The following is a 9679-nucleotide window of genomic DNA, read 5'->3' on the forward strand; positions in this document are numbered from 1 at the left end:
AGCTGCATTCATAGCTACTACACAGGGCCTTGGAGACATAATCAATAATGTTGATTACACCATAAAACACAGAGGAACAAGGAAAGAAAGAAAACAGGCCCACGCCGTAAAATCCTCCAGGACACAAAGACACTATTCATATAAAAATAGCTTCTTGGCTTGATTCATTGCTTCGTTGCTTGATTTTTGTTTCCTTGGAAAGATAAAAATATTAGATATTATATGTACAGTGATACCGCACATTGCAGGAATGAGCATGCTGTATCTGCTATTGATCTAGTCCATCACTTGGTTGTTAACTGCTATTCACTACATTTAACCATCACATTTTTTCCTGCAAAAGAATCCACACAACAAAAAGAGGAAAAGTGGGAGAAAAATTGATTTATAAGCCGTTTTCTGCGTTATTGTGTTGACACCTTTTCATTTAATCCACCCTGTAAAGTGAATGGACTCAGTTATGATAGTACACACAACCTGTGACATTCAGCTGTTTATACACAAATGTTGGAGTGGTAATCCACAAAATCCCCCCCAAATCCCCTTAATCACAGCTGGTTGATCCCGAACAAAAACACTGTTAGTCTGAATCATTCACTCAGGAGCGACTGATAAACTGAGACCGCAGCCGGAGAGCGGAGGCACAACGACGGCTCGAGCAGGTTAATGGAACGGATTAATAGTGTTTACTGTCATGCAGAGTTGACTCATCAATGTACTGTAACACTGCACTCTGATGTAGCAGGATACTCTGATTATCACATTGCGTTTTTCTTTTGCTATGTAAGCTTTGCATATAACATCCGGCTTTTCGTCCCGCCTCTGAGCGTGGCCATTTCCAACAGCTGTTAAAACTTTTGCCATCAGACGACACATCGTGCAAACTACAAAAAGTCGCTGTAGGCACCCTTTGGCGTCTCCAGTAAATTGAGACGCCAACTTTTTTACTGTAGCGTATGTGACACACAGCTGTCTCCTGGTTGAAGTGCACTTCAACAACTGGTTAATATTGTTAAAAAGTCGCAGTTAGTTAACAGATGACTTGGTAAGGTGGAGAAAAAACATCATGTTTTGGGTTAAAATCACTCCAAACTCGTCAAATGTGCCCGTTCTGTTCAACTGTCGGCGTACAAGCGTGAGACCAAAAGCCACAAGCCTTCCACATTAAACTGGAACACGTCTGGACGGTGAGATGGGAACACAGCCAGACAGATCTGTTGACGTTGTGATTATACGCCAGTAGACGGCCGGATGGCACCAGGCGTTTCCATATGCTAAGTGCATGGGCGGCCTCACTTGCGCAGGTGACCGGACAGAACAGGTCGCATGTGCATGACATGCTGCTGAACAAATCAGGTTATAACGCTGCTGGTAACAACGTGATATAAGGACGAGTGTGTTTATATGGAGGCGGGTGCTGAGGTGGATCCGTCCCACAAACAGTTGACTTTCACACAGGAGTCCAGAATTTACTTCCTGTGTGGATGTGGTGTTTTTCTTTTTTTCCCCACACCTTACCATGTGCCTCTTTTGCCCAAACCCAACCGTCTGTGACTTTGTTGCCTAATCCAAACCTTTGTGACAGTCTGCATTGGTTGCCGTGTGCCACAGTGTAAACATAAGGACGTAACTTTGTGATGACAAATCATTGCCATTGCCAGTTTACACAGCACAAGAAAGGGGTGGCATTTTCAAAAGATTACATTCTGGGTTTCAAAAGTTTGCGTTTTCAGGCCCCCAAGACAACCTATTTGTGTGGACAAAGACCAAACCGCAACAAAAGTTTTAACATTTCATGCAAGGACCGTTGCCATGTAAACGGCCCCTTAGACAGGAAGCAAACACTGAACTCACGCAGGAAAGTCTGTCTGCATTAAGTTTGTTAAATTCATCCACCAACCACACAATGCGGATGCAGTGCCGATCGCCTGTGTAATTTATCCTTTGCATTAACTATTTTTGGCTTCATGCGCCACTGATCTGTTTCTTATGTGGAAAACAAGAACATCTGTGTAAAATTTAATGGAAATCAATCACTGTTGAGACATTTTGCTTAAAACTACAAATTTCAAACTCATGGTGGCATTAGAGGAAAAATCAGGAAATCATCAGAATCATTACAATGTGTTATCTGCGAACCACGAATATCTGTAAAAAATTTCAAGCCAATCCTTTGACCATTAGTTGAGATATATTTTAGTTTGGACAAAAACAGTCTGACATTTCTATCCACAGAGCCACAACTAAAAACTAACTGTAGGCTACAAACTAAAAAAGTAACAAACTGGAAATTTGTTGTTTAGAGTTTTGCATCTGAGCAAGAAAAAACATGTAAACCCACAGAGCTCGGCACCAGACGATGCAACACATTGCGTAAGGCTGTTAACATCAGCTCAACAAAACCATAGAAAGACGGCAGAGAGAGAACGGCATGTGAACTTTATGACAGAGCAGAGGTGCACAAGTTCAGGCATCTGAAGTCTCTTCTCCAGTAATTCAAGCCAAAGAGGATGGAGTTGGATTAGCTTGGAGTGTCTGGGCAAAACAGTGATGAGGGAGGGAGGGGCGACAAGTTTGCTGTGAATAATTTATCACTGATGTTTCCACTGCCTTTGTTCTGGGTCCAAAGGATCCGGGTTTTAAGTTTTAATAGCATTTGTGGCTGGACTTATTATGTGTGATCAAATAATTCTCAGTCCTGGGATTAAAAAAATAAGTATTCTTTCCCTCTTTTTTTTCCAGCAATGTAAGTTATTGAGGCCACATGGGTATCGCCCATTTCTCTCTACCCTTCACCCTCTCACTTTAATACTGCAAAACATACAGATGTGTCTCTGGTATTTCAATGACTGCGCACTCATCAAAGCTGTTCAATCATTCATTGATTTAAACATTTACTTTAGTAAAAGTTCACATTATTAAGCCGCACTGGAAACAACAGATGGATCCAATAAGACAGTAAATTACACTTGTAAATTCTTAATCTGCCTCGCAAGGCTCCTTTGTTGGATGTAGTGCGGTGAAAGGAGCGCATCCAAAAAAGATCTGCTAATCCAGCCTTATGAAACCTTCATGCACAGCCTCTGTATATATTATACTTTCATTTAAATTAAACAAACAGTGGCTGCAGAAGTTTCCACTACAAAGATATAATAGTTTTTTTCTGATGTTAAAAGAAAAGGGACCTTAGCTCAGGAGCTGGCATTTGAGATAATTTAAAAATTGATTTTATCTTGTTTGAGTGTAATTATCACAGGGGTGATGTGCTAAGAGAGAAATTTAAATGCAAAAATGAGGCTGAAGTGATCGGAAGGCGTCTCGTTTCATCATCACGCGGGGTTAACAGCTGAACCTGTGATGTCTGCAGCTTATTTGAAGTCTGTCATTAAAAGCTCATGAGCTAAGAGAAAGATTGCTAGATAGACGCGCGGGCGCTTCAGCGGAAGGCTAACCTCTTTGGCATTTTACCTGAGGCTAAATTTCAATTATACAACCTCCTCTGAAGGAGTAAGAAAAATGAAAATCTTTTCAAAATTGCTGTGATGTGAAGAGGCCGATGACCAAATCTGAAGTATCACTTCAGGTATCACTGGGCAGAATACTGCAGCACCTGCTGCCTGAACCAGTACTCCTCGGTTTGCCCCAGGATAAGTGGAAATAAATTGAAAATGTTGACATTTGGATTTCGTTTTCCCTCTTTGGTATGCATGATGCAAGAAAAAAAATAATGCCTTGGTTATAAAACAGACTCAATAAACATAATTTCGGCGCAGATACACTTTAAAAAGAGACACTGAAGCCTCAGTGAGCAGCGCTGGTCATGGCGGTGCTGCTGCTAACAGGCTAGCTCCGTTAGCTATCACTACATGAGCTAGCTTAGCATTAGCGGTCTCACCTGGTGAGAAGTTGTCATGTCGCTTGTCCTCCTCCTCTTGTCCCTGTCCTGTCACGTTATCCCGCTGGTATTAGCCTGGTCCATTCTGTCCACACTCTGTCCTCGTCTCTATTTGACGTTAGCTTTGTTAGCTCCGTTAGCACCGTCACGACTCTCGTCCTTCTCTGGCGCTGTTGGCGGATTGTTGTCATCACCGCCGTTTGCTAACGATGATTTTCGACGCTAACGTTTTTTTTTTAAAAATAAACTCTGAAATTTTAAAACCACCTTTTCATTTTTGGGACTTGTTTTATCATCTCATCTGAGATTTTACTCCCATTATTCCGGTGCCTGTGTGTGACCTCTGACATTACAGGATGGACTGATCCACTTTGAAGCTGTGGGGGGAGGTGACAACGGCCGGTACCACTGCACCTGCCTTAAGTAGACTATCGTAAAACTTAAATTATAAAATTAATCAAAACTTCTTTTTTTTAATTCCTTGCAAATAAAACTGTTGCTCAGCAAAAAATGGCAAATCCAATCAAACTGTTTATTTAAACTTCATTTTTACCCCATCTCTCTTGTTTACTATGTCGGTATTATGCTACCTTCAGGTACCCCTCGGAAATATCGCATTTAGCGTATTTAGCAGTTACGAGCACATTAACGGCCCTCCAATGTTACCAATGGGAAATTTCGACTAACTTGCCGAGTTGTGATGTTTGCGTTTTCATGGCAGCAAAATAATATAAACAGACATGGTGATAGTAGTAAGAATCCAACTTGACCAAACAGACTTAAGCACTAAAAATTCAATTGTTTGAAAACACCGTTGTTATTTAACCCTTGAGCACGTGCTGAAACCTGAGCAAAAATAGCTTTCTTTCTTTCAAAAACACAGGAACATGTTACAACAAAAAAATCCTAAAATAAACGAAAAAACAAAACAAAAAAGCGTCAAAAGGTAGAAAGTTTTTTAAAAGTTCATAACAGATACAATAATCAAAATAATTATAAATACAGTTGTTGGGGTTTTTTTTTTGTTTGTTTGACATTTTCCCCATTTTTAGGGCCCGGGTACGAACATGCGAGGAATTATTATTTTTCTTCCCAATTAATCGCAGGTTTGGAGGCCTAAACATGCCCAAAAACTTGCCCACACCCACAAAAAAGCCTCTTGGACCCACACGCCAAACCCGTCAGGAAGTCGGCCTTTTATGAATTTTGTGCTGATTTTTGGCAATTTCGGACCTTGCACTTTTCTTTCTTTTTTTTAAAGATTATTTTTTGGGGCTTTTATTGACTTAAATGGACAGGACACTTTAAGCGTGAAAGGGGGAGAGATGAAATTAATTAACAGCTCTCACATTTAAAAAAGACTTTTCAAATTACTGCACAATTCAGGATAAAATAAAATTATGATAATAACATGATATTTAAGTTGCTCTTTGCCTTTATAGCCATGTTTTTAAAAAGAAATCAAACCTGTTTTCTCACGTGTCAAAGGTTTAAATGCATATAAAAGGCTCTTTAACACAGAACTAGAAAACTCACAACTGAAAATGAACACAACTGGAACATTGTGGTTCTTAAAAAGGGTTAAGTTTATTTTTTTGGGGGGATATGGGGATACGTCAGATAAACGCACCCCTACCACAGTACCAGAATCTTTCCCCCACATGACATTATTTGTGTTTGCAGGATGATATAACACAGTCCTGTTAAACAGTCTGGTTCACATGGAAACACTTGGCTCTATACCTATTAAAATTTTTATCTGTGGAGGTTCAGGTATAATTGGTAGCACTCAACAATCCCTCCAACTGTCAAGGAAACGAGAGCGATTTTCATTTTGCTCCTACTGTTCTAGCATTCAGAGACCCTCGGCCGGCTTAATCAGTCGGCCCGCTTTAAGTGTGAGAATGAAAGTTCACAGCGAAACAAGGTTTTGCATTAAATCCACGGACGACTCTCTGCCTCTTACCCTTAGGTCAAGAGGTGACAGCTCAAAGAGAGCCTTAAATCATGAGAACTGCTTTACCTTTCAGTGGAGCCGGAGAGGCGCACCTACACTAAGTCAGTAAAGTCTGTGGATTTATCCGGATCTGAACCCCTCCCCTGCGCTGCATATAAATCAGTCGCGGGCGCAGTGTGAGCCTGACAGTCAGACTGGCGAGAGGGGTGAGGGTGAGCGAAGGGCGCGATGTGGAGACAGGTGAAGGGCAGCGAGCTGCACCGTGTTATTACCCTCTGAAAGAGTAAAACTAGAGCTGAGCAAAATACCCGATACATACGTTACCGTGACATGAGACCACATACCGTCTGAGATTTTGGATATCGTCATATCACGATATGAAACAAGTGTTGTCTTTTCCTGATGTCAAAGGCTGCAGTAAAGTGATGTCCTTTTCTAAACTTATCAGACTCTTCTACTTCTACTAGAATTAAATAATACCTGCGATCACCCTCTTCGTTAAATCCACATAACTGATGATAATAAAAATCTCATTGTGTTAATAATTTGTCCAAATAGTAATCCTTAAAATATTGTCACAGTATGAACATCTACATGTTTCGTCATATCGTGACATTTGATTTTGTTGCCCAATCCAGCATTTATGAAGTTTTTGAGGAGATTTAAAATATTGTGATATATATCGTGTACTGTATTATGGCCCATAGATATCGTGATATTATTTGAAGGCCATACCGCCCAGCCCTACGTAAAACATACACATTGTGACAGAAATCAGTAACAATGGTTTTGGACTTAAAGGCACATTTTCAAGACCATACATTCTCTGAAACGACCATCGAAACTCTTTATCAGCTTTTTCTCAATGCAGACAGCCTGCTTCATCTTTTAAAGAAAACTTTTTTAAAATTTGTATTTATTTTTTTATTTTAGGTTATTTTTACAGGAAAAATGGGGGTGTTTTGGTTTTGGTTTTTTTTCTTTAAAATGTTTTGGGGATTTTTTCTTTATTGGCATTATTGAATCAATACACTGAAGCTAAGTGTAGATAATTAAATATAAAAAAATGTAATATTCCAAAACAAAGTCAAATCCTGTTAGAATAATAAAATAAATTCCTCTTTGAGCCACTATTTAATTTTCTACAATAAAAATGAAGTGAGATGAACAGACTGAAAACTGTGTATTATTTGATAAAACATGTTTTTCTTTAGGGACATAATTTGCAGTTGAAAAAAACGGTAATAAATATATATTATGGCAGTACTCAACACAACGCAGTAATATCGTATGATTTCACTCCTAATATATTGTGTATGTTGTGTGTTTTCTGAGCTTATACTTAAAATGTTTATTAATTTTTTGGTTCACGTGAGGTATCTTTGTGTGTTATCGCTGTCTAAAGAAGAAAACAGCAGGTGTATTTAACAGCAGATCTGTTTGCAGTAGGTCCTTTAAGCTCCACCAAATTCCCTGTAAATACTCGGCCTCTCTGGACCTTTCGCTCAGTTACCTGTGTGCCTGAGGAGAGGAAATCCAAACAGCGTCGGCCGGCTGAAAGAGCTAACTGTGGGAATACAGACACAAAAGCATCCAACATTATCAAAATGACTGTAATCTGAACGAGGAAAAATGAATCAAACTGTTTCTGCTGGACTCTGCCCATTGTCTCTTCCTGTGTGTGTGGGAGGATGTGAATGAAATAACAATACGGGCACAGATTCCTCAGTGAGCATTAGAAACCGATACTGGAGCGTCTCTAATGGAGCTCAGTTATGAGGGGACGCCCTTTGGCAAAACACAGCTATCCAAAGATTTTATCGACGCGCTCTCACGTGACGAAAGTTGATTTTGTGTCATTTTGTGATAGATTTTTTTGGAGAGACGTATTGATATTTTGGTCTAAAAACATACGAACTGCAGTAATTAGCGGTACTACTGTACCACGCAGTGCTAAAACCGAAGCCTTCACCATCACTGGCAGTTTAATAAGTGTTCACAGCGCAGCTCACACGCCCGTATTAAATCAATTACCGTTCATTTATTAATCTCTGCCAGACGGCAGATAGTGGAGTTCAAGTCTTTCTGTGCGTCCATTATGGCTCCGAGGCTGCAGCTGCTTCTTCTGTTAATCATACTCACACTTTAAAAAGCTAAACTGTCCAACAGGAACACTCAGCCTGCTTTGCTTAGGGGCCACTTTTGCTCTATGACAGGCGGCCAGGGGCCAGTGACAGCACAGAGTGTTTCGAGGATATTAGGGCCTTTTTTTAGGGTTTTAACAAGTTTCTCAGATTTTATGACATTTCTAGGGTTTTTTGGATGTTAGGAGTATTGTAGGACGTACCTAGTATTTTAGGAAATTTTTAAGATTTTAAAATATTTCAAGGATTTTAGGACATTTCAAGGATTTTAGGACAATTCTCAGAATTTTGGACATCTCCAGGGCTTTAGCACATTTGTAGGATTAACATTTCTAGGATTTTAGGACCTCTCCAGGATTTTAAGACATTTGCAGGATTTTAGGGCGTTTCTCGGATTTTAGCCAATTTCTAGTATTTTAGGATGTTTCTGATTGAAGGACATCTCCAGGATTTCAGGACATTTGTAGGATTTATGGACATTTCTGGGATTTAAGTTGTTTCTAGGATTTTAGGACTTTAGCAAATGTCAGGGATTTTAGAAAGTTTCTAGGATTTTAGCATGTTTCTGTGATATGGGGACGTTTCTGGGATTTAAGGACATTTCTAGGAGTTGAGGACAATTCTAGGGTTTTAGGGCATTTCTCGTAATTTTGGACATCTCCAAGGCTTTAGGACATTTCTGGGATTTAAGCTGTTTCTAGGATTTTGTCATGTTTCTGTGATTTGGGGACGTTTCTGGGAATTAAGGACTTCTCTCGAATTTTAGCAAATTTCTAGGATTTTAGGACTTTAGCACATTTCTGGGATTTTAGAAGGTTTCTAGGATTTTGGCATGTTTCTGTGATATGGGGGCATTTCTGGGATTTAAGGACATTTCTAGGAGTTTTTCAAAAATGGTTGGGGGCTGCTGGCACTCTATTTGGGGCCAGATTTGGTGATATGAATTAATTTTACTCAAGCAACAGAACATGACTTCATGTGAGTTCAGGCTAAAAACACGCTGCTGTGCTGTCCTCCAAAAACAAGTTCCACAGTAATTCTACAAAAAGCCGCCAAGTTTATTATTCTAGAGAAAAGAAAAAAAACAGGAAATTCATTGTAAAATTTGGAGGCATTTCTGATTTACAGTCAGAACACTTGAAAAGAAAAAGGAAGAGGGGAGGGACGTTTTAGTACTGGAAAGCACATTTTCCACAGCTGCACTGTAACAGACACATAATGGGCCGCACATGTGCACCTTCTGCTCTGACATGATTGTGCAAATCAGTTTCTGGGACTTTATGGAACACAATGGTAAGAATTCAGTCTGACATAAAATATAGTACGAGTCATTCGAGGTAGCTCAATAAATCAGGCTGCCGAGTGAGGAAGAAAGCCCTCATCTCACAATGCAGATGTTTTCAGTATTACCTAACAAGGCTAACAGTCTGCAGACGGGCTAGCAGCCGAACAGCTTGATGTTTAGCAGGAAATGTTTAAAAAGACAGAAAAAAAAGAACATCTCGGTGTCCACAGGATGGATCGAAGAAATGTCTGGAAACTGGGAACAAATAGATCCACAGCAATTAGGTCCTGTTAGAAGGATTTTAAAGCTGCGTAATGCTTTGAGACAGCAGCTGAGAGAAGTCTGAGGAAAAGAGCAGCTGGCTGGAAAAGATACACAACATCAAAATCCTCGTAGCA

General features: G+C 39.8%; 1 protein-coding gene across 4 annotated transcripts in view; it reads right to left on the reverse strand.

Moving 5' to 3' along the window:
* The window catches only part of tprg1 (tumor protein p63 regulated 1), a 59981-nt gene extending 55714 nt beyond the window's left edge, over positions 1 to 4267 (reverse strand). For 3 of the 4 annotated variants that reach the window (XR_015776676.1, XM_088078079.1, XM_088078078.1), the window contains exon 1: positions 3896 to 4266. The gene's annotated coding sequence lies outside the window, so the exon portion shown is untranslated. Of the gene's footprint in view, positions 1 to 3895 lie in introns of all 4 variants that reach the window. The other variant, XM_088078080.1, reaches the window with a different exon arrangement.
* Positions 4268 to 9679: the final 5412 nt, after the last annotated feature.

The sequence above is a fragment of the Plectropomus leopardus genome, chromosome 5, assembly GCF_026936395.1.
Source record: "Plectropomus leopardus strain MGB_pleo_1.0 chromosome 5, ASM2693639v1, whole genome shotgun sequence".
Taxonomy (NCBI): Eukaryota; Metazoa; Chordata; class Actinopteri; order Perciformes; family Serranidae; genus Plectropomus; species Plectropomus leopardus.